The sequence below is a fragment of the Lonchura striata genome, chromosome 3 (genome assembly GCF_050655825.1).
Source record: "Lonchura striata isolate lonStrDom1 chromosome 3, ASM5065582v1, whole genome shotgun sequence".
Lineage (NCBI taxonomy): Eukaryota > Metazoa > Chordata > Aves > Passeriformes > Estrildidae > Lonchura > Lonchura striata.
This window is the reverse complement of record NC_140705.1, coordinates 77,350,806-77,376,435: the sequence shown is the minus strand read 5'-3', so window position 1 is coordinate 77,376,435 and position 25,630 is coordinate 77,350,806. Positions and strand designations below refer to the sequence as shown.

Sequence of the window (25,630 nt, the reverse complement as noted above, 5' to 3'; positions counted from 1 at the left end):
GTTTTAATTGGAATTTTTCCTAAGGGTTTTTCCTGTGTAACTCTGCTTTCAAGTAAAGCAGCATTTGTTTTGTTTTCAGTAAACCTGAAGCCCAAATTCTTCTGGTGCATCAGTGAAAAACGGAAATGACTCCCCTCATTTCAGCAGGTTACTCTGTGTTGAACCTTATCCACAAAATAGTTTTGGTCTTCCTTTCATCTTTCATTTCTTGTTCAGAAACAAGATCCCTATTTATGAATAGCCCTTCAATGAGTGCTTCAAATCCATCCCCTATTTGAGAAAGCACTGTTTCCCAAATTAGGAATATAGAAAATATTCACTTATATAGAAAATACTCACTTCTCTATCTGGAAAAATTCATGATAAAAAAATCAGATATACTGAAGAACAACCAGATACTTAATAATTTTCTGCAGAACTGATATACCCTTTGTCAGGACAGCAACCCTTTCTAACTGATGTTCTGCAGCTGAAATGGAAGATGAGACTCTAAAGCACACATTACTAGAGAGACCATTTCCTTGTGCTCCCCAGGATGCTGGATCTAGTCACTGCTTTCTTTCTCTGCACCACTGAAATTCAAACTGAAATTGGCCTCATCTCTGTGTTTTCTTTCAGAGATTTTAAAAGCAATAATTCCTAAAAAGATAATTTTAAAAACTAACACCATCAGCCATAGCTGGCATTTTAAACAGCTCTATCTGGACGTCTAACCTGATCACTTTCATTTTTGATTCTGACCCTTCCTTCTCCCTCTGGCTCTCCTGTCTTTGCAAAAAGATTCTGCTGCCTGTGTGAAATGGTTGGAGAGTGTCTGTGTTTCTAAAACAATGGAAACTTGTGAGGTTTCCAAAAACTCTGAAACAATTTCTGCATATATATTTTTTTAATTTTTTTTTTTAATTTCTTGGTAGTGCTTTCCTTTCTATGTCAGAACATTCATGTTGGGACAGAGCCCAGACCATCCTGTTTCAGGCTGTCTTGTGCTGCAGCCAGTGATCATTGTACTTTCTGCCCTGCCTAAAATGCCCCTGAACAGTGCTGCAGATCCAGAACAAGCCCCCTAAGCTCCCCCAGACCCACATCCCAGCCTCTGTCCTTCCATGAGTCAGGGGACCATGCAAGACTTTCTGCCTCTGCCTACAGGAGCCATTCAAGGTAAATATATCTGTGTGCATGTGTGTATGTACATGTACGCATGTATATTTTAACCCTTTGTGTAATAAATTTCTGTCTCCTTTCAGCGTGACATGATAGAATTTAGAAAAGTTTTTAGAATTTAGAAATGAGTTCAACTGTATTTCCCTGTCCTTTAATAGCCCCATACATCAGGCGAGGTTCCTGGTAGCACATGTTTTCTCATCTCAGTCTATTGAACTATTGTCTTTAATATATTTCTTGCGACATCTCTTTGGAAGTGCATGTTTTAAAAATGTAAGGAGGATGTGTGAGCTTTCTGCTATGTTTATTCAATTCTCAAACCTCCAAACACTTGAGAATTCAAATTATTCAGCTAGGCTTAATGAGGCTGACTCGGAGTGAAGTTATGTGCATAAAAGTCAAGGATAGGAGGCCTTGATGTTATGCATTCTTATGTGGTTATGGGGTTTTCAATATTAATGTTTATTACTGAATAGTCTGAAGGAGAACTCAGGCTGTACCTTTTCATCAGTGCTAGTTACCTTGCTGCAAAGGAGCTCCTTTGGGGGTGTCTGAAATGTGGAAGTTTGTTTGTGGAAGCACTGCCATCTGTCAGTGCAGATCTGAGGGCTTCATGTCAGCCACTCCAACCTCAAACCTTGCCAACAGCTAAAGCTGGAACCTCTGTGTAGTTTGTGACACTAACCCCTAAGCTCTCAGAATGATGATTTTCCCTTTGCCTCCATTTTCCAATTAGTAGAATGGGAAAAACAATTTTGGACATTCAAAATGACCAGCAGGAATCACCGCTGTGCTGTACTGTGACCCCTAACAAAAACCACAAAGAATTGGGTAAGAAAACTGGACTAGACTAAAAACCTGACCATTTTCCCATCCCAGCTTGTTTGGGCATTGAAGGTTGGTTTGAATTTTTTTTTTTTTTTTGGTATTCTCTTGAATGGTCTTTGACCCTCTCTTTACATGATCCTGCAGAATGTGAGAAGGCCAATTTGCTTGTGGCCTTAGCAGTGTCAGGCAATGGGACTGCAGGAAGGACTTCTGGCCTCATGTTGGAGACCAGAAGAAGACAGATTCCCATCCTTCTCTGGAGAAGATATTGTTTAGATTGTCTGGCAAAGATGCATATGAGTGCAGGGACATTTAGTGCTGGGGACCAGGGACTCCTCACAATTAATCATACAAGCTTCTCTGGGGCTTTATCCTGACCTCATCCCTGCTCCCATTCATAAGTATAGTAAGAAAAATTCCTGTTGAGTCACCCTCAGGATATGTTTAGAAGAAAACTAATATTTTTTTTCCCCCTAGATGTGCCCTTTGCTCTTCTAAAGCAGCTGGGAAAGGCCAAGTTCCATGCAAGCCTTTCTAAGTAGTAGATTTTGCTGAATGCACCTGTGAGAGCAGAGGAACAGGCATCTTTTTATTTTTGTAATGATTTTTATTCTGATTTTACTCAGACCTTCAGATGTGCATATTTGCATATCTGTCTTTACAATTTTGAGCTGGTAAAGGGATTTGGTCAGAACATGCTGACTGCAGGAAATGGAAACATTTTTTCAGAAATATCTCACTTTAATGAAGTAAATACCACGTTATACTTAGATCACTCCCACAAAGTTGAGGATTTGTCCTCTACAGCACAGTTTTGGGTTTTACACCATGTTGCAATATTCATATTACAATTATAAAAAATGCATAGCTATAGAATTGCTTTTGGAATATTCTATTTCACACTAAAGGTATGAAATTTTTGATTTTTTATCCTCATTCTACTTGAAGGAATATTGAATAATATGAGAATTCCCCACAAAATAAAAATTCCAATTTTTAATTAGCTTTACTAACATAAATGTCATCCACACCTAGCACTATGTGATTTTGGAAATATGGAAATAAAGTCCCACCTCTTTCTTCAGAGCATTTTTGTGGAAGAATGAGAAGTGGAAGTACAGGAGAGGGAGGTATGCCTGTTGGTGGTTTGAAACATAAGCAGGACCCTCCACTCCAATTTTATCTATAAAACCCTTCCTGGTGTGAGACAGCTGTTGCATCTGAAGCCTTTTACTTATCTCTCAAAATCCCAAGGGTCCTTCTTTTTTTAACCTATATTGTATCTCTACTGCCCTTGAGATCCTATATTACAGCTATTTTCCTCACAATGATTTGATAAGAATATCTGTTTTGGACCATGTCAGTGTTAGAGAATTGCTGTCAAGCATCAAGGGATGCTCTTTCTCTCCCCCTGAGGCTTTAAAGATGCTATTCTAAAATTAAAGTGTTTGGTATAGATAAGATACTTAGGGTTATAATGAGATCAAGAGTTGCTGGCACTTTCCAATGAGATTTTTTTAAAAATAAGTTGATCAGATCTCTTGCTTATTTCCCTTCTTCAACAGAGAAATATAGATAGATCAGGTAGAGAAACAGTCAGGAACAGAAAGGTTTGGAAAAATATTTGGAAATTATTCTGATTCCATTGTCTAATGCAAGTTACCCCATTTTATCATGCTGGCATCCTCTGCAATGCAATGTGACATGGAATATGTGATGTAATGAGATATGCCCGCCAAAATGCAATGTGCTTTGTTTTAGTCAGAATATATTAATCCACTTACTGAATAATTGACCCAAAGAGATTCTGTCAAACAGTATTAAATTATTCACTGGATTTCCAAACCAGCAGGCAGTGTCCTTTAAATATTTAAGAATAATGTCAAATAATTTTCCACACCAAAATTATTTTCTTTTTTTGTGTTTGTTGAGGTTCCTTGGCTTTTCTCTCTTGTTTAAAGAGGGTAGGATAATTAAATAAAAGTCAGTGTGCCCTTCAGGCGCTTTCTCACCTAGCAGCACCCCAGAAGGGAAAGGAAATGCTCACCTGGTTCAGCTGTCAGATCCAGCCAGATCCATTAGCACTTTTTATGCCTCATCCATGCATTTTTAAGGAAATCCCAGACTCTCACCATACCTATACCTATAATTTCTCCACATAGCATGTTGCCTCAGCAGTGAGTTTCCCCAGAGAGGGTGCAGCACAGAGCCTGTGAAATGTCCTGCTATTTCCGACCCTCAGGCCTCATAGTACCTCTCTAGGTATGCATTATGAGATAACAACCTTGCCGGATCAATTTTGGTGTGGAAAATAGGTTTCCTTAAAAAAGGGACACCAGTACAGCAGCATTCAAGTTCTACCAATTACAGTGTCTGACACCTTTCCCCTTGAAGGTTGCATGCTGAACGAGTGCAGGGTATATTTCTGGCTTGTTTAAAAAGGATGAGGACAGGCATCTGATAGCTTACCTTAATTATTCCATTTCCTCCTCCCTATATACATTTCCAAAATCTAATTATAGTGCTCATGGCCCCTGCTATCAGCCAGTACACAGATTAATATAAAGCTATGGGAAGGACAGCTACCTCCCTTCATGCTTTCCACAACATTGCAAATCTATTCCAGCAGTCTTTTGATACTAATATTTTGATACATTCATCATTGTGTTAGCATCAGCAATGAGCAATATTTACAGTCTATAAGCTCTTCCAGGACCAACTGTTCATATTACTCCTGTTAAGTCCATTCAATTTTCCACCTGAAATACCACATTTATCTAGTCAGAGCTTGACATCTATTTTGGGGTGGAGGGGGAGGGGGTTACTTTCAAGAACAAGTTTTATTTAATTGTATGCTTTGCTTCTCCTAAAGAACACACTAAGGCAATCTGTTGCGTATTGTCGGTCAAGTAAGATGCACTTGGCTGCATCCTTGGGTTTATTATCTAGGTCCTGATATGGGGACATTTTTGCGCATATGCTTCTGTGTGTGTTGAGGTGGAATTGCTTATCTGCTCTGTAGCTTTATTTGGACTGGAATTTGCTGCAATGTCCTCACAAGTGCAGGAATGTTGTCCAGGGTTATGGTCTGTGTGCAGTCAGGGGACAGCAGGCAGCCCTGCTTGATAAGATTGCTATTGCAAACCACAAGTGTTGTCACACACTGCTTCTTTTAGTAAACAACCAGACTCCAAACACACTAAATCTTGTATATTTGTCAAAATAAAGTAATGATTATTTTGCAACTGTTCTACCTTAAAGGCATTTAAATCTGGCTTTAGGAGACAGCAAACCCCATGACTGCTCAGCCACAGTGGAAGTAAAGCCCAAATGGAACAAAAAAATATATAGGAAATTCTTATCATCATTATAATCTTCTTCTTCAGACAAGGGAAAAAATTATAGCAGCATTAAAAATAAACTTTGCACCTCCTGCAAAGACTTGCATAGGTTTCTGAACTTTAAATTCCAAGACTGCCATGGGCATAATGGATTGCAATGTTCTGGCACTTTGGAACAGCAACAGCTAACCAAGACATGGCCAAAGAATGCTCTTCTCCTTTATTTTGCCGGATGGGCTCTCCTGCTATAATCCCTACTCACTGCACAGGGAAATTTACCCCCAGAACAAGACCTTGTGAGAGATTTCTTTTGGTATAAAATGGACACCTTTTTCTTACATTTCCCGTATGCAGAAACACCAGGGTTTGTGCATAGTACTGATGTGAAAAGAGCATATCTAAGACTACTGTTAACATGCAGCAGATGTGATGGATGGAGATAATTGGGAAGGAAGCTGCTGTTTTATGAGAAATTCCACATTAAATTCTGTTAAATGGTACAGGAACAAAGAAACCCATAGTAATTTCCAGGGGGAAAAAAATAGGGTCATACCAAAGGCTTAAGAGAATCAAAATCTTTGATTCTAATTTCAACCTTTTAAAAAAATACTGTGTAATAAATGTACACTTATAAAGAAATTAAAAGCCATAAATTGAAGGAGAAATTATTAATCTTCTTTTTTAGAAATGATATACTATATAATTGTGATTTTCCTTGGATGGTTAATTTTTCTGTGCTCCAGGTTTCCCTTATTGCAACATTTTCCCTTGTTGGTCTATGATACCTCAGGTGGATTAAGCCCAGATTTTTCCCCCAACATGCTGTTCATACTGTACTTGTTAAGCAGGGCAGCACAGAGCAATGACTGCTGTTTTGAGAGGTAATTTCACAAGCAGCATCTACCACTGTGGAAGATCAAGGAGCTAGGACAGAAGATGACCATGTCCCAGGGACTTGCCCCAGAGAATATATCTTCCTGCGGGATCTTGCCAGGTTGGAGGCTCTTCTGCAGAGACAGCAAGGAGAAAAGGAAGAGAAGGGTTGGTGAAGGTCTGTTCCTATGGGTAGAGGATCACAGGTGCTGTGCAGAAACCCTGCTCCGCCAATGGAATGGAAGGGTAATTTCTCCTCTTCGGCATTGAGGGAGAGTCCTGGGGTTAACAGACGTTATAACCTTGCCTTGGTGGGATCCTCACAAATGAAATTCTGTCTTGTTCTGAGCACAGAGGTGTGGAATGCCTTCCCCAGATATGCAGTTAATTAGAGCTAGGGTAAAAACCTTTCCCTTCAATTTCCAGTCTGAAGCAAGACTCAGTTTCTCCCTATTACAGTGCACGTGGCAGTGTCTGTGGTCCACAGCTCTGCCAGTGCCATTCCCTGTGCTGATGGACGTTACTATACAGCTCACACAAAGCCAATTAAATGAGTGTGGAGGACTCATTTTTGTTATCAAAAACACTATAAACCAAGTGGAGGACTTGCTTTGCCTTAGCTGCTGTGCCAGCAGGATCCTGACATGTTGCTGACTGTGTGCAGTCCTGCAAAGTAAGCTTTTTGGGAGAAAGGCTACCAAAGCTTTACTGAAAAGCCTCTTAAACCTCAGGTGCTGCAACATCATCAGGCAGGGCAGTGATGTGCCGGGAGGTGCTTTGTGTGTATGTGCTGGGGGCTAACTCTGGTGTGAAGCAAACGTTGTTTGAATGGATTGGTGCCAGAAGAGACATGCACAGCATCCCAAGGCAGCCTCAGCGAGACATCCAACTGATTAGATATTGAGGTCAGGCGCTGAGATACCAAGGTCATGCCACGTCCTGCTTTTCTCATCCAGCTGGACCCCGATAAAATAGCAGCTGGTAAGACCACCAATCAGATAAGGTGTCAATTTTCAACAGTCTCAAATTATTGTTGCAGCCAGGGAGGTCCAGATAAGATCAATCAGATGCTGGAATGATTTAGCAATTTCTGATTTCTCCCCCATACCCTTTCTTTCCTTATTCTTTTTCCTGAAGACAGACAGTCATGTGAATGTGAACAGAGAACTCACAGTCTCTCACCCATCCTCCGAACAAAATGTGAGGGTTGATTTATGGGATGGATTACTTGGAAATGGTAATTCTTTGCTCTTTATGATGTTTTGTCGGAAGGTGCAGTACCCTCCAGTCAGAGCAGCTGGATTGCACTGAGGTTTTTACAAAAGGAGTGAAAGAAGGGGGGTGGGGTGAGTACAGAAGCTCCTCTAACACAGCAGTTAATAAGACACCAGCACATTAATCATGTGAAAGATATTGAATCTAACAGGGCAAGGCAATAGTTTTTAAAAACAGACAGTTAAGCTACTATCTGGTAGAAAAAGGCTGACTGAACAGCACAGGTTTTTTGCCACTATTTGCAATTAGAGTTATTTTTTATCCTTTTTTTTTTTTTCCTCCCTGTTTGAAAGTCTTAAAATACCTTTTTAGACTTGAAAGAAAATAAGAGATAAACCATTCTGGGCTGTAACAGAGGGCTGCATAGCTCTTCCCCCTTGACCTGCTATACCCTGGACTACACATCCAGTGTTTACACAGAACCCTGCTGATCCCTCTCCTGAGCTGTGCTGCCAGGGCTTGACATGGGTGAAAGGCTCCTGAGGGTCATGGCACAGAAGAAAGCCCCTGATGCTGTGATACCAAGACAGACTCCTGGTTAAAAGAGACATGATTATCAACTGCAGTCTAGAGATGAGGCTCCCTTCTTTATGTGTCTGTGCAGGCAGCTTTATCCTACTAGATCATGTACACCTTGGCCTCTTTTATTACCTCCTGCCTGACTAGAAGTGGCAAAGCGGGGGAAGAACTAGAGTAATTTTGGTGCGCAGCTACAGATGACCCCACACCTCCTTGGTGTCCTTTATTTAAAGGAGCTTCAGTAATTTTAATGCTGTGGCTACTGATATTATAGTGAAACTTATTTTTCACGGCTAAACACTCTTTGTTATCAAATCACTATAAAAAAAAGGATGGAAAATTAGTAAATGAACCACTCACATGAGTTTGCAGGCTTTTGGCATGTGCATATGCCCTTCATTTTGAGCCTTGGTTAAAGTGCTTGCCATGACAAGTTGAGAGCACTGGGCAAGACAAAAGCAGACAGCACTCATAAATAGAGTCATAGATTTGTCAAAGTTTGACAAGACCTTTAAGATCATCTAGTGCAACTGTCAACCCAGGTGTACCACCCTGTTCACGATTAAGCTCCATCACTTACCTCAGCAGTCTGACTAGGTAAAGTTTTGTCTTGCTTCCCATATGACAAATATAGATTTCCAGGGACATGCCTCTTGGCCACTACTGGATGATGAAATGGGCCCTTAAAGTAGGATGCAAACAGATGTCACCACTGTAAATGAATCATAAGAATTGCCTTCCCAGAGGACATCTGATGTCCATCTTGCTCATTAATCAGTCCCTGACAGTGATCAAAGCCTGATGTTACAAGGAAAGAGAAAAAAATAATTGTAATAAATAGAGACAAAAATGCTTCAAGCCAGTGCTATGGGAAAAAATGTTCTCTTGACTCTGGACGAATCATTAGCAAATGCCAAGCAACAAAAGGTGAATAGGTGGTTCTGCTGCTGAGAATAATAAAATTTAGTTTCATGGTCAGTGTTAACAATAGCTACAGTAAGTGCAGCTTCCAGGGCTGGCTGTGTTTGTAAGATGAAATCCATAAATTCTGGGGGTAGATCATTTAGGTAAGACACACGAATTGCCTGAGAATCACCAACTCCAGGGAGGCTTGTGAGGAGTTCCCTTTGTTTCAGTGAATACTATAACTGGTGCAACTCATTACAGCTTTTTGTTGTTGATATGTGGGAACTTTGCTTCAGTGTGCTCAAGGAAACCACAGTGTTTCTCAACAGCTGAACACCTGACCCACAGTTTGAAGAAGAGGTTTTGTTTTGTTTTGCCTTTTAAAGGTCACAGATTGCATTTAGAGGTTTTTGTGTTTGATTTTATGGACTTAAGAAGACATTTGTTAGTAGCAATGTGCAATGTCTGCATGGATTTTCTGATGCTAATCAGATTAATCCTTTTTCTTTTTAACATAATTTTTCAGCTAAAGAGGTGAACTGAGAATAGGGAAGATGTGCATAGGAAATAATTGCTCCAGCAAGTTCTGATATATTTTTCTGAAAAATAACTTAAAATTTATCTTATGGTTTCCCAGCTGTTTGCTCTCTGAAAATTCTCTCTATGTCATAGCATTAGAATATACTGCAGGTTAAAAGGTAATGGGAGGAGATGCCTGAGCTAGCTCTAACTGAGTGGGAGTTTGAAATAATGCTGCTGCAGACACATTTCTTCTGGTATCTAAGCCAGTTTAGAGTGGTTGGCTATCTCCACCTCATACTGCTGTCTGGAATGTAGATATATGATTTCAATCCTTAGTAAATTAACAGAAAATACTGACAAATATTCACATACTTTAATATTTGTTTCTCAGTGAAAAATTCTTTCCTAAGTACATTATGGTGTAATTTCACTTGTAGCTGAATAAATACAAATATAAGTCATGCAAATGTGTTTGCCACCCTCCTCTGTCTCTGTGCAGCCGTGTGGGCAAATCCAGGAGCACACCAGTCCACATGAGCAGTGAAGCTGCTGCTGCTGCTGCTGGCCAAAGAAAAAATCCTTGCCCAATTGAACTCACTGGCAAAACTCTTGTTGACTGTTTTAGGGACCAAAATATGTACTACAGTGAGCACTCAGCACATAAACAAGAAGACTGCCTGTTTTCTCTCACAGAAGCCACTGAACTTGGCATCTGGACTGTCACTTTGAGCATTGGCGCTAAACAAATCACCTCCTGTGATATCTTCTCACTCTACAGGAACACAGGTCTTTTTTTCATTGTGTTGTTCTATCATATGGTATAATTACCAGCATTAAGATAGGTTTTGTTTCTTTTCCTCCACACTTGGCACTTAGATTACATTTGGTTTTAGGTGTTTGGAATTTTTTCCCCAACAAAATACAGAAACAAATGGAAGCATGATATTGTCAGAACACATAACTTGAAGAATTTAAGCACACCTAACTCCAACCCATACAGTCTGCATCTCATCTAGAATCCCTGTCTACTGTCCAGCACTGACTTCGTAGGAGTCCTTTCCCTGCAGACACTTACAAGTGTTAGATAATTTCCTAATTAGCCTGAATTTACTGTGAGGGCTCTGTTTTAGTTGCATATCTATTATTGGAAGCAGTTTCTCTGGGGCAGCAAGGTTTTCCTGTGAGCTAGAGCTGTGGTGCAGTGAAAGCAGCGATGAACAGGCAGCTCACTTCCACCTCCTTCCCCAGGGGTGTCTGTGAAGCTTCCTGAAGGACCATGGCAGGAAGGCAGAGGCCACTGCTTCAGGACTTCAGCAGGCACACTGTAGCTCCTGCTCTTTCAGTCTCTTTTCTTTTGCAGAGGAATATTTTGGGCTTAAGCCTCAGGAACAGAGTGAAGATTGAATTGGTCATTAAATTATACAGATAGATCACCTGTGAAGGAATTTAGTTATTTGTAAATTTTCTTGCTAGAAAATGTAGGAGTCATCTGACAACAGAAACCTAACATTTTCAGAGGCCACACTTAAACAGGACACTCAGAGTAGATGGGACTGGGTTCCAGGCTGACAAATGGTTTATAAGGAAATAATAATAATAACAAAAAGAGAAAATAGTAATAATAAAATAAAAAATAGAGCAGAAAAAGATTTAATTTAATCTTTAAGTGATAAAAGCCACTTTGTCTTTTTTTATTCTCAGGCCTTTGAAATGCCTCAAACTTTATTTTGGTAATTGCTATGCAAACATATTTGATGTCTGTGCAAAAACATCTGGAAGCTCACAGGGGCATCTGGACATAAATATTAAAAGATCAACAAAAATATGATGTGAATTAGCCACGTGGATGCCCATAAAAAACACAAACACAAAACCCTCCTCCACATCTTTGGCTGTGAATGTGGGTGCTTTCTCACTCAGTTTTAATGTGTTTATGAACTGACATTCAAAAAGTGACTGGTCATGACTAATGATTTGGTTTCCTTTCATTTTGACCACTCTTTATCACATCTGCTTTATCTCATCTGATTTAATAGGAAGTAGGATAGGGAATGTCCCTCATTCCTTTTCCAAGCCTTCTTCTAAATTTTGGTGTTCTATATGGGCGTTTTGGTTCAGTTTGTGAAACGTGTGCTTGCAAGGCTCCACGTCCTGCAGGACACAGTCTAGACTTGCACTGATTTCTTTCTGCAGTGGGCAGAGCTATCTGAGAGTAGTTGCTGTGGGCAGTCACTGCTCTGTGCTACAATAACACTTGTTTTAGTGTACTCAGGTCGTATGCTAGCATGCTCAATGGTGAGATATGCTCTGATGAAGGAAAGGTGACTCTAAAGTCCAGCTCAAATAGGGAAATTGAAGGAAAAGAACAACTCCATCCAGGTCGCACAAAGTCAAAAAGCAAGCTAAAGTGGCAATTCCATAGTTATTTTTTGGTTTATGCAGTCTGATCTCATGACATTTGAGCCCCTCAAATTGGCAGCATTGTGAGTCACGTTTTCAAAAGTGGTAAGCACATGAAGGGACACAAACCTCTTTGCTTTTTAATAAGTCTGTGGTGCAGATAATCAAAGATTTTAGAAGCTGACAGGAGTCAAGCATATATGGATTTGATATCTCAGGTCTTATTACCTTGATTTTCTCACAGTAAAAACATGCATAATAGCTTTCTGCTTCCAGAAATGAATACATGGAAGATTGAGCAGTTCTAATACAAAAGAAGTCCTTTAAATTTTCCAAAGAGAATTGGAAAATGCACAGTCCAGTGATATGGATCAGCTACGCAATGCTGTGTCTTCTAGGTGCCATCACTTGCTCTTATCTCATCTTTTTCACATTCTTGTTGTTTTCTTCCTGGTTTTTAGCTTTGTTTGCTCATTCATTGCAGACTTCAGTGCTATTCATCTCATTCTAAGGAGAGTGTTCAGCTACAGGGTATATATATCCTACTACCGAATCTGGACTGCTTATGGAGTGGACTTGTTTTTAAATGGTGCTTCTGTTTCTTAATTGCCTGAAGACATGCATAGTATTTCACAATGGAAACAGAAATGCTGTAATTGGCTGTTGCCCTCTCCAGTTGCTAACCCACTGGGATATTCTGGATAGGACCAACTGCAAGGTGAACAAATTGCTCTAAAACTCTAAAATTGCTCAAGAATGGAAACACACAGATGTTCATATTTGATTTCTGCCCTAATATTTAGTGAGAACTCTATAATTTAAATAAAAAGGGCTAATTTTTCCCCAATTTAATCTCCTTTAAACAGTGTGGAAGTTATAAACATTATATTAATGTTACCGCTTTCATATTTAAAAATATGCCCTCTAAGCATTTACATTCAAGATTTGTTTTTCTTCAGATGTGTAAATAACGCATAGCAATTTGCATCTCATGCATAAATCTTTTTCCTGTTGAATGCAAATTAAAAAATAAAAATAATCTCGTCCCCAACCCCTTTAATTTGCTTCTTTTCTCACCTCCTCATATTAACAGCAAGTTAGCTGGCTAATTCTTCCAATGAGAATTTTTAGAGTTTATGTGTGTTTAAAAAATTATCTGACTGAAGTTTTCTTCCACCGAGTAAAAAGAAGCCTAGAGTTGATTAATAGTGTTTCCTTTTCCAGTCCTAATGAATGTTTTTCAGGTTTTATGCATCCCAGATGAATCTATTTTAAATGGTGTGTGTCTGTTTGCTTGCATGAATGTTTCTCTTTCTTGGGATTTATCCCAAATGAGTTTACTTCTCTGTACCTTGTAGGACAATATCGATGCTGGCTTAATCAATTTCAATTTGCTGTTAAACCAGAAACGAAGCATTTATCAGGATGAACCAGGAAGTGCTGAATGGACCTTTCGTGTTGCTGAGCTCTTTTTGTGAAATCTGCTCCGTGAAGTTTCTGGAGCTCAGAATTTACAGGAAGCTCTTCTCTGACTTGCACTTACCACCTAGTCTGGATGCACCCTCAGGCTGGTTTTACTCTACATGTTTCCTGCACTGGCAGTGTGTGTGACTACTGATGAGTATCATGGGGCTCAACCCACTAAAAATAACTTCTCTAGATAGTCTTGCTGCCTTAGTAAAAATGCAACCAAAATATCTCATTGAATCATCTTCCTCAGCTCCAAGCGGCTCTGCTATTTATGACTGCGGAGTCACTTCTGCCTCCCCGGCTGCTTCACACGGAGCGCGGAGCCAGCCCCGGCAGACGCGAGAGGTGCCAGCAGCAGCAGGAGCTCTCTGGTGGGTGAAACCTTCTGCTCGCACAGCAAGTCCCAGCCCTGAGCTGCTGGAGATATGGGGTGTTGCAAACTCCCTGGCTCCTGGAGGCAGGTGCTGCTTTAGTGATCAGCTCTGAACGCCGTGGCAAGCAGTGGGTGAGCATTTCTTCCGCTGCTGCCTGATCACAGCAGTGCTAATTTTAAAGTGGTGAGGAAGTGCAGGGAGGTGATAGCAGGATGGACCCAGCTGTTCATCCCAAGGATGTGAGTGGCACTTCTATCTGAGAGGGAAGGCAGGAACTCCCATTTCACTGCACAGACAGAGATTGGGGAGAAGAGAGTAAAACCTTCCCTAGATTCCTGTTTCACTTCAGAAAAGTGCTTTCAAAGGCTCATCCTCCCATCCCCTCCTGCAGGTTATATTTAGTTTTAAGCTCTCCTGGCTGCTGCACTGATAGCTTCTTACCATTTCCACTGCAATTAATCAGAACAGGGTTGATTATGCTTTTGTCTCTGATTATGTAAATTAGGATCCTTCTGTCTAAAATGAGGGGACCTTTTCTGCTTGGGTACACTGCTTTCCATCCCCTTCCATCCCATGCCATGCCATTTCTTCAGCATGGCCAGGCAGCCAGACATTCCTGGATTCATGTGGCATATGTTGCTCCAGTGTTGAAATCAGGCCGAGGAGGGCCGAGGTGAAGGACTAAGCAAGCATCATGGCTTTGGTGAGAGGAGCTGTGAGATGGATGAAGTCACCATTTTTGGGGGTCTGTTAACCCACTTTTGTGCTGTGGCACAAGGGGAGATGAGAGGGGCTAGAGGGCTTTGGCCTACTTACTCTGCAGCACAGCCAAGCTCATCACTTCAAGTACACTTCAAAACCTGCTCGAATTGGGTATCACTCATGCAATATGAACTGGGGAGATAAAGTAGGTTTGCACAGAAAAATATCATAGTAAAGAAAGCAGCTCGAAATCCCAGTAGTCTCTTCTAACAGTCCACAGGCTGCTTCCATCCCTGTTTCACACAAAACATCATAAAGGCTTTGGCCCCCACTGTGAACCTGTCTGGCTCACCTTGAGGCAGCCAGGCTCTCACTTGAGATCACTGGTCACATTGGGAAAGCATAAGCACAGAAAGAGCAACGAGAACATGTGACACCTTCTATGTGTTTGGAGAGGTTAATTGAAAGAGCAAACTGTAATTGTAGGAGTCCCCAAAACTACAGACAGAGCTTTGCTGGCTCTTCAGCATTAGCTGTTTTCCTTCCTATCTCATGGCCAATGAGCCTGGCCAGAAGATATCATCTGTTTTAGAGTAACCTGTGCCTGCAAATAGAAAAGCTCTTTAAAAATATATATTTAGACTCAGCACTCCTGTGAGAGCGACTGCTTTGCAGGTTTGTAGTCTCAGGTGCAGAAGGGTTAAAATTATTTGCTCAAAGACTTAAGATGCATAGCTGAGCAGGCAGGAGGACCGAGGAGTTGCAGTCCTTAAGAGGCTACTCCTAACACTTGTCCATAATCTCTTCTTCTCAGTTAGTAGCAAAGGATAATATGTAACATTGCCTCTTAGGAAAGCAACTGCAGGTTGCTCTCCAAACCAACCCAGGTCAGAAGTCTTACAGTTACACTGGCTAAAACTGCAGGAAGTATTTCTCAAGGACAGACACACTATGCATCTTTTTCTTCCACCTGCCTAAACACTGAGCTGTGTGTTTCTGTTCTGGTCTTAAAGAGGAACAATGAATTGCAACTCCAGCTTGCAGGGTATAACATTTGATTTTGCTGTATCTGTGGTTAGTGGATCACATTCTTAATACACCCTTACTTGTCAAACAGCAGCTCTGTAGGCAGAGATCAAAGGAGCTGGCAAGAACACGTTTCCTTCACTCATCTAGGAGAAGATGAGAGGTAACATGATCTTGACCTCTGAAAGTCAGGTATAACTCTGAGAGTGGGTGACAAGAGCCAGGACTTCTGTTGATCATATAATAACAACAAATACTGGTGCCATAAGACAGACATGGATTAATTCTTTGGAGGGAGTTGTATTTTTGCAGATTCTAGCCCTTATAAAACTAGAATTGACTGGGTAAATGTATCCTGCATTATTTATAATTTTAAGTATTTTTAGTATATATATATATGAACAAAGCAAGCTGATTCTTAGTAGATTGTGTTGCTTAATTTTGGGTGGAGAAGAAGCATCTTCTTGAGTGAATTACATGTTCAGATTATGTCACAAAGACTGTCTCTGCAGAGTTTTATTGCTCCCTAAGTAATGTACTGTCTGCCCTTTACCAGGAAGATTTTATACCATCAACAAACAGCAGGGGAGTGAAACATATCATCTGTAGGACATAGTAAACTCACACAAGTAAATGTGGCTATAAACTATAAGTATGCTAGCAAATTTACAGATGTTCATTCTATTCCAGATGCAGCTACTGTATCTCCAAGGCCTCACACACATAGTGCAGAAGCTGCTTTGCCATGTTGCATGGAGAATTAATGAAGTCACATGATGGTATTGTTTCCAATATATTGTTTTTCCCCAGCTGCTAAATTACATTACAAAACACTAAATAAACACTCAAAATTTTCCTTAAATAAATGTATCATGTAGCAATTATTGCAGCTAATCTCAGTGCGGGTATGTGACTAAAAGTGGGAGGTGTCAATCAATGTAATTAGAAAAGATGTGCCTGAAAAACAACCTCTGCATTACAATATTGTACCCACTATAAACACCCTACCACATGGTGTGTCCCTTCTTAGTTACAAAGTGTAAGGCCTGTGTTGATTCAGGCTTGAATTACGCAGTAAATCTTTTTCGTGAATTTATAGACTGTCTCTTTGAAGGCAGAATTGTGCCAGCCTATTTATTTAAAGTCTTTTTTTTCACTGCAGCAGCATGCTTTGGAGATTTAATACCTTATATGCAAAAGCCCTGAGTGACAGCAGCTCTGCCAGCTCATGATACTTATAATGCATTACATATTATCAATAAAATGTTGCAAGACATGTCATAGATCTTATTAACATAACTTTAAATTATGGGTACAAGTTTGACCTATCTATTGATGGATTAGAAACAAAGCTTAGACTGTTAAACAGAATTAAAAGGCTCAGGGCATCATTAAACAAACTGTTTCAAGTAAAATGTCTGTATTTCACCATAAAAAGTCAAAGCATACCTGAAAAGCTAGCTTGTCCCCAAGGCAACTTAGAAAGTTTAAAGATATCCATGAATAGCTCTCAAGTATTTTTTAAAAATTATTTTTTCCATTGCTCTCATATTAATTACCATCCAAATTTCTCCCAGAAACTTTGGCCACCCTAAAAATTTTTGATCTGTGTCTCTCCCAGTCCCCCAAAGCAAACCAGAGAAAATAAACTCTGAACTGTCAGGAGGTCTAGACACCCAAACCTTTGATATCAGTGACATGTAGATTGCCTGCCTGTTGTGTCCCATTTCTGAGTTGAGATTCATTATGTCAAGACTGGAGAGTGCAGTGACGAGGCTCCAGAGATTTACAAGTGACTCCTCAGACATCAGGAGTCTGTGCTGGCACATCGAGCTGAAGACTTTGTACATTAGGTCACAAATGACTCTTCTGCAAATTTTCAGAGACATTTTGTAGGTTTTGTTTATTTGAGCATGGTTAGGTAGCTTGACTAGTTTTTACTTATGGAGTGGGTTTTGGCATTTTAACTGTGGATTCTTTGCCACATCTTTTTGTGTTCTCTTTGTGTTAGCACTTTGGCAACAGGGAGAAAATTAAGGTAAGTCATTTAAGTGACTTGCCTGAAGTTATGTAGAAAAACAAGGATAGAGCCATAAACAGCTCAGAGATGTCCTGTTTCCTAGCCCTCCACATATATCCTGGAAATATTCAATTTTTTCTGAGTGTCATTAGGATTAACTGTCTAGCATGGTAAATAAGGCTTCTTCTCTCCATACTTTATTGTTTAAAACATTGAAATTTATTTTTAGGATGTGAACTTCTTTGTTAGAGGGGTAGTGGAGTGTGCTGAGTCTAATAAAGATGGAAGGCAAGAAGTCCAGAAATTACTGTCTTTTTTTCATTATTTCTATAATATAATTTCTGGATCAAGTACAAAACCATGGTAGAGAGAATTTTTCCATTGACTTGAGAGGGAATGGAGAGAGACATTGAAAAGAAATGTGTCCAGCTGATGAGTAAGCTGGCATGCATCACTGAGTTGTTAGTTTATTCTATTAGAGTGGACTTTGTTTTACTGTTGATAAAAAAACCCAAAATATCTCTGTCCATTACACATTAAATTAAGGGAACATACACATGCTCCATAATCACAACTCTCTCTCCCTGAGCACTGATCAGTAATAGTGACCTTTTAGACAGGAGGTGGAAGGTGATAGCCTAAATAGTTTTGTGTTAATTATGACTCCTCTGTGCTCTGGAAAATCCTAAAATTTTAACAACTTTGCTATGCCTCAGGTCCCCTGAGACCTGACATTGGCAACAACTAAAGAACATATATATTTGGACAACAGTGTTATAAGTAATTCTGCTGCTTTGTATTTGTTTTGATTTAGGTTTTGTCTGTTTGTTTTGTTGTAATCTCTCCTAGACTGATAAAAGCTTTATTTGACAAGTTCAAAAAAGTTAGTTTTCACTCATATTTATTCAGTCTCATATACTGAATAAATAAAGGCACAAATAAAAGCAGCTTGAGCTCTGCAGTGGACTTCCCTGACTATTTCAGTTAACCTTAAAGTTCACTGTGCCGAAAACTAATAGCATTTACTTGTCAAGAAGCCAGAGTAATGACATTTTGTGCCATTATTCTAATGCATTTTTCACTGTGCATTTTCTTTAATTATTTCCATGAGTAATATCATTATGCATTCATGCCAATACAATTCTGATAATTAATTTATATTATGGCAATTTCTTAATGATTTTGATGTCAAAGTTAATAGCAACATCTAATAGTTGATCTGTTTGAGCTGACATAAATTTAATGTATTGATGCCAAAACCAACAGCAGCATCAAATTACATAGCAGAAAAATAAACATCCACAGGGTAAAATCCTCAGTAGAAAAGTCTTGATCCTTACCCGAGGTTGATAGGTTCAAAATAAAACCAAGACCCCTAGACATGATGCATGTCAGATTTTTACTTCCTCTTGTTTTATTTATTTATTTACACATTAATGGTATTGATGTCTCATGTTTTAGAGATCTAGCAATATGCTATCATATAAAAGATGTTGTACTCTTGCCTCCAGATAGATGCATGTATTCCATATATTAAAAGGAAAAAAATGCATTAATCAAGCCTTTATCTTTCTAGTTCTTTAAGCACTATTCTATAGGAGGATAATTTAGGGCTGATGTCTGAACCCAAATTTGTATCTTGGTTTGTGATTTCAGTTTGCATCATGTAGTAAGAAAATCAACACAATAGACTTCATGTGAAGGCAAATATTGTTAATAACAATAAAACAAAAAACAGGGCACTGTAAAATTATGTTCAAGTTCAATATTTTTTGTGCATTTTTGCTATATGGAATTGATGCATAGATAAAGAGATAATTGCATATGTTACTATATATATGTATATATCTTCTTAATATTGACTCATATAAGTAATACAAGACAATTAACATAAACCCACTTTCTTCAAGTCTTTGTCCAGGAGATTTGAAGATCTCTTTACAAGCCTATAGGTATTTTTTTTCCAGTTAAATATTTTAGTACACTTTAGTATTGAAAAAAATGTATGTGAAACAAGTTATGATAGCCATAAAATGGTGATGGTTCTTTTCCCTTTATATTTTTAATGAAAAGAAAAGCCTCATTCCATGACAGAGTCACTAACATAATATTTATTTCCCCCTGCTTCAGCCTGTTAAATGTATAGATGAAATGTTAAAAACCATTAGAAATAAAATTGATCCTGCCATATATCTCAGCCTTTCCCTGAACTGGCTTTTCATCAATTATATCCACCAAGGGAGTGCACATTTCATTTTACATTGTAAGGAGATAATTATACAACCTCAATTAGACCTTTCATTGCTGGAGTATAAAGGGCTGCTAGTGCAGACCTAGATCATTTACCTCTAAAATGCACAACCTTTACTTCTTCAGACTCCACAAGCAAGGTGCCTGTCCCTACCTGCTGAACAAGAAGCCATGTCTGATTGCTTTTAGCCTCTCTTAAACTTGTCTTATGAGCATGAGGACACATGCTTGCTTGAAGCCAATCCCCCAAGATTCGGACATGTCACAGTCCATTTTCTGCATCCATCCTGTGGAGATCAACACTGCTCCACCCAGACACAAAGTTTGTTGAATGATTTTAAGTCCCAGTGGTGTGGGTGAAGGTGCAAACTGCAGCAATAGCTTCATCCCTCATGTATATTTCTGGGGAGCTGTACTTTGGAAGAAGCTTGTGGGATGAGAGGGACTTTTTTTGCTCAGAATTTTTAACTTGTGCAGTGTACCATGAGTGCACAAGTTCAGCTACACACCTGCAAATGTAGTGCTGTGGTGGTGTAGGAGAATAGAGACAATGCTGAAGGCAATCTTACCCCTGAGGAACTGCAGCTGTACAAATTACCAAAGAGTAGGAACAGCCTTGCCTTTAATAGGGCACAGCTGTGTCCAATAAGGATGGTCCAGGAAGAATGGGTGTTATAAAAGAGTGGGGTAGCTCGTGGAGAGGAGAGCTGCAGTCTGTTGGCTGTGCTGCTGTGGGGAGTAAGGGTCAGGTGTTTGTGTTAAGGACAGTAGGGGTTAGTGTGTGCTGCTAGGGACAGAAAGGGTCAGGTGTTCACGTTAGGGACAGTAAAGGTTTGTGTGTGCTGCTAGGGACAGAAAGGGTCAGGTGTTTGTGTTAGGGACAGTAGGGGTTAGTGTGTGCTGCTAGGGACAGAAAGGGTCAGGTGTTTGTGTTAGGGACAGTAGGGGTTAGTGTGTGCTGCTAGGGACAGAAAGGGCTGGGTGTTCCTGTTAGGGACAGTAGGGGTTTGTATGTGCTGCTAGGGACAGAAAGGGTCAGGTGTTTGTGTTAGGGACAGTAGGGGTTAGTGTGTGCTGCTAGGGACAGAAAGGGCTGGGTGTTCCTGTTAGGGACAGTAGGGGTTTGTATGTGCTGCTAGGGACAGAAAGGCTCAGGTGTTTGTGTTAGGGAAGGAAGAAGTCAGGCAGCTTTGTGGAAGAAAGGAAAGGAGTCAGTGGTGTGAGGAGCTGCCTGTGGGAACTCGTAGAGAGAAGGTATGAAAGTCTTACAGCAGGATAATAAACTAACAGTGACAGTTCCCATCCACTGCTGAGTGGTGCCAAGCCCTGACACCAACAATTGGTCACCTGTACAGGGATGGGTTCTGACATGGTGGAATGCATGAGAAGAACATGGATGGGAGGAGATATCTGAGAGCCCTTGAGTTTTAACCACCCTTTGTTAGGACATAGACATCTTCCCTGCATTCAGACATAAGCTGAGTCTACTTCAGCCTTTTGTTCTTAAAAGAGAATTGGTTTGAGGCAGATACTACTCATACAAGTAAGGACAGTGAGAGAGAAGTCTGGAAAAAGTCTTACATATGGAATTTCTTTGTTATGCAAGCTTTGTCAAATGCACTTCCTGCTCACACATCTGTGATGAAGATCTGGGATGCTTTCCTCTAACAGAGCCTTTTAATTTCTTAATTTAATTTCACAGCCTTTTTGGGGGGTGAAGAAAAGGGAGATTTTATTATCCACAACATTACAGTATATAAATTAAATTTTATTTTACCAATAAATTTTTAAAATAACATTTCATATTATGGAGACCGAGAAAGGAGTGGAATACTGACTGTCCTTTTTCCTTGGTCTGTAGAAGGTATGGGTTTTAGCTGTCCAAGTTCCCTTGGAGATAGGTTAGTCAAGAACACATCTTGGTTTTAAGAATAGCTGCTCAATGAGAAAGAGCAGTGTAAATGTTATCTTTATTCCAGGTGAGGAGAAGAATCTCTGAAAAGCGTTTCTGAGGAGTGTTATCTCTGTGGGTTGATTGTTGGAAGGTGTAAGAAATATGACTATGATTGTGGTTTGCACACTGAGAGACTTTCCCCCACAACCCAAATGGTTTTCCTGTGTGGCATTTCAGAACCCCCCTTTTTCTGCCTCCAGGCATGTGGAATGCCTGTGCAGAAAATATTTTTTTTTTTTTTTTTTGTGCAGGGCTTGTCATGAGTTGGACACAACCTCTTTGGAATGCAATGTAGGAGTTTGAAAGGGAGGTTTTAAAAATTCAGAGCTGCCTGAGGACTGTGAGCATTACTAATGAAAATGTGTTTGAGTTTAATGTTAAAACTAAATGTCCCATAGAACAGAATGAAATTAACTTCTTCCCTCCCCAAAACTTATACTGAAGTTTCCAAAGCCTTAAATCTGGCCCAGCTCTGAGTCAAAAAACTGCTCACATAAACTCCTACACCCAGGCATTTCATATTATCTTCCATTCCTTCAGTCTGCCAATTATTTGTCACACCCCGTTGTTGCAGACTCTCTTAAATTAGCTCTTTAGTGACTCAAACATTTATTAACTGCTCTGGAACCTAGAGTTCATTGTGTTAGGAAGCTCCCAGGCCTTTATTGCTGTTTGTCCTATTGTTTAGGACACTGATGGTGGCTGTGAATCATGGCAGAGGCAGAAGGGGCACCACCTAGCAGCAGGGCTCTGTCTCCTGAAGCAGGGGATGTTCTGCTCATCCCCTACACCAGAGAGACACAGAGTGCTTTACAGGTGGTGAGATGCATCTTGTAGCAGTGTCCCTTTGAGTCATAAAGCCTGAGGAGATGGCATCAACAATCCACTGCTTTCTTTAATCAGGTGTGAGTGAAGAGGCATGGCTGTGGATATGAACTAGCTGCCTAGGTCCTTAGTGCTGAGGCAGAGAGCGCTGGTCCTTTCTGCAGGAACAGTAATTAGTCAGAAGGCAGCCTAGCTACCAAATACAATGCTCATTGTTTCTCTCCTTGACAGCTAGCTCAGGCTGGTTATTAACACAAAAAAAGCTTTCACTTTGAAAGTAATTTTGTTCCCTCCATCCTCCACTGCTACATTTCCTTTGCAAAAACCGTGCTGAGTCACATTAAACTGTGACTAAGCTTGTGGGGCCTCTTTAAGGTACCACTTTGGCACAGTGGTTCAGAAGTCTCAGACTGAACCAAGACCAGAAAAGCAAGCAGTGGAGGTGGAGGTAGCCTCCCAGTTCCCATGGCACAGATGTACAGTGAGCTGGGAGAAAGTTTTGTGGGAGACATACCACAGCACATTACATGATAGCTTTTTAACAAGAGGGAAATTATGTCCTCTGCTTCTTGTTGGACAGGGATTGATTACGCTGAGTCCTGTAACCCTCTGGGTATTTAAAGTCTGCAGACCACAAAGAGCTTTCACTGTAACTGGACAGTCACTAATGTCCATTTACTGCACTGTCCTTGTCATCCAAAGCTTTCAGTCATACAGTTTACTGACTAATTGTACCAAGCAATGTGTTTTTAACACAATGGGTATTTACAATCTGCAATAGTTATACATAAAGCCTTAAAAAATACACAATGTCTGACTACTAAATCATATGATTTTAAAGGATGTTGTGTATATTTTTACATCCACTTTAGACTTACACACACAGAGTATTTCCAATTGTTTACATATGTTAGAATCTCTTGCATTTAAATAGCTCATTATGCAAATATTTACAAAATACATGGATATTTATTTTTACTGTACCCTCTATTCAATCACTGAGCTAAGATTTAATGTCTAAGCATTGTCTGTAGAGTCTCATGTGCAGTAATGTATTATGAGTAATTATGTACTATATACAGTTATACCACAAAAATAACAGATTCAAAAAATATTACCCTTTCAAAGGCAAGCAGCAAAATTTATGGAGCATCAGAGGTAAGGTGCAATCCTATTTCAACCCCCAATAATGCGCATGTGCCCTATACCATGGCCTTCACTAGCCATGCTCTGGCTGCCTTCAGCTGCGATGGGGGCGTGTCCCACACTGTCACAATCCAAGGCTCTGACCAAGGCTCCAGCCAAGCCTTGGGATCAGACTACGGCAAATTTATAATGTTACCCAGGAAAGGACTTTTTCCTGGATTTGGTCACCTAAGCAACTGACCTGGCTCAGCGTGCATGTTTCTGATTTTCCCACTCCAACACAAGAGCTTGAAGAAAGAGAACACACTGTACTAATTCACCTCTCTGGCTGGAGCCATACACCAAGCAAGACTAATTTTGCATTTGAGACATTTGAAAGAGCACTGTGTTCTCATATAATCAAAGACAGACTGAAGTAATTGTGTTGAAGGGTTTTCCTGACCAGAATATCTTCCACCAGGAAATGCTGCTTTGTCAGAATTGAAATACTTCATAGGAACGTTTTGTTTGTGGTGATATTTTTTGACAGAAAAAAATGTGAGCAAGTCAAATTCTGAAGAAATTTCTTACCACTGTTGGTTGTTTCTATGTAGGCCTGATTTAATTTCTTTTGGTTTCAGAGCATATATTATTTATATTTACTATTAATGAGTTAAATATTATGAAATCTCCTGCAAAAAGCCCTTGGAACATTTCAATTGTGTTAATTCTGACATTGACCAATTTGATTATTAGAAGGCTTCAATAATTTTGGGTTTTAACAGTTATGTATTATCAGCCCTTCTGCACGCACAGGGCTTTCCTATATTTTAAGAAAACAAGAAAAATTCAGAAACTTAGTTTCAACAGAATTTATAAATGCTATGAGGATGGCATCCAATCTGAAAAAAACCAACTTTTTAAGTGGATAAAGTTTTCGCAAGTTAAAAGCAGCCAAAATAAATCTAAAAATTGAGTGATCTCAATAATAGATGGCAACTTTTATTCCATCTACTACACTGAAAACAATTTGTCCTTGGAAATTACTCTGAAAACAGTATTTAATTTTTTAAATATGATTTATAGAGAATTTGTAGCACAAAGAAGATACTTGAAGCCAGGTTTTTCTTAGTGTTATCTGAATCAGTGATTAATATGATGTATACACTTGCCTGTAGTTAAAATTTCCTAAAGCTAATTTATATCAGTATGCATTCTGCATATTGATAATGTCCTAATAAAACCAGACTAAACAGAAGTTATCTTAAACTGGAGACAGGTTTGACTACAGTAATATCATTTGGATAAAGATTTCTCACGATAATTAAATTAATCTGATCACAAATCCTTTATTTCCAGTTCACAAAACATTTTGTAACTTCATGGGTATTTATATTAATTGACATGCGTATTCATTCTGATTATGGAAAAAGGTAAATGCAAAGCAGTGATGAAGGAGACTAGTGTAGACAACTATCAGGAAATGTTAAGAGTTTTATTAAAAATAAATGCTTTCATAGCATTTAATGCTACATAAACAGTGTTTGGGTAGTATTTTACATAACAGATCAGGATTCTTCATTTCATTACTCACTTGCTCTCTTTGGAGACATTTGGAAATAGTGCTCACAGCAGGTGTGCTCACAATTGTAATGTGAGTAGTAAGAAATCTACCTCCATACAGTGCACTGTAACAGGCCCTTGTTTGGCTGTAGGCTTGACTGCTTTTTATGCTAAGCATTAGCTGGGCAAAAAGAGATCATCCTGGTTTTCCACAGACCCTTAGCCTGAGGTGGCTACAACACCATCCAAGCTTTTTTACATGTAATTTTCTACTAGCTGCTTGTTGGGGATCCTAATAGAGAAATCGGCTTCTAATCTTGCAGGGACTGAGATTTTTGAACAACATTCCTACAGACATACTGAGAGGCAAGAAAGCCAAGAGGGATTATGAGGTGGATCTCTGACTGTTTATGAAAGGGGTTATAGACCATGTTTTCTGCAGCAGCAGCCAACCGTGATTGGTGGCTCAGGAGTTTCTTTTGTTTGCTGAAGCAAG

General features: G+C 39.6%; 1 long non-coding RNA gene across 25 annotated transcripts in view; it reads left to right on the top strand.

Annotated features, from left to right (window-relative positions):
• The window catches only part of LOC110477926 (uncharacterized), a 306,989-nt gene that overhangs the window by 160,883 nt on the left and 120,476 nt on the right, over positions 1-25,630 (top strand). For 22 of the 25 annotated variants that reach the window (XR_014954343.1, XR_014954361.1, XR_014954356.1 and 19 more), the window contains one exon: positions 13,546-13,666. This is a non-coding gene — a long non-coding RNA (uncharacterized LOC110477926). Of the gene's footprint in view, positions 1-13,545; positions 13,801-16,087; positions 16,177-25,630 lie in introns of all 25 variants that reach the window. The other 3 variants (XR_014954358.1, XR_014954353.1, XR_014954347.1) reach the window with 3 other exon arrangements.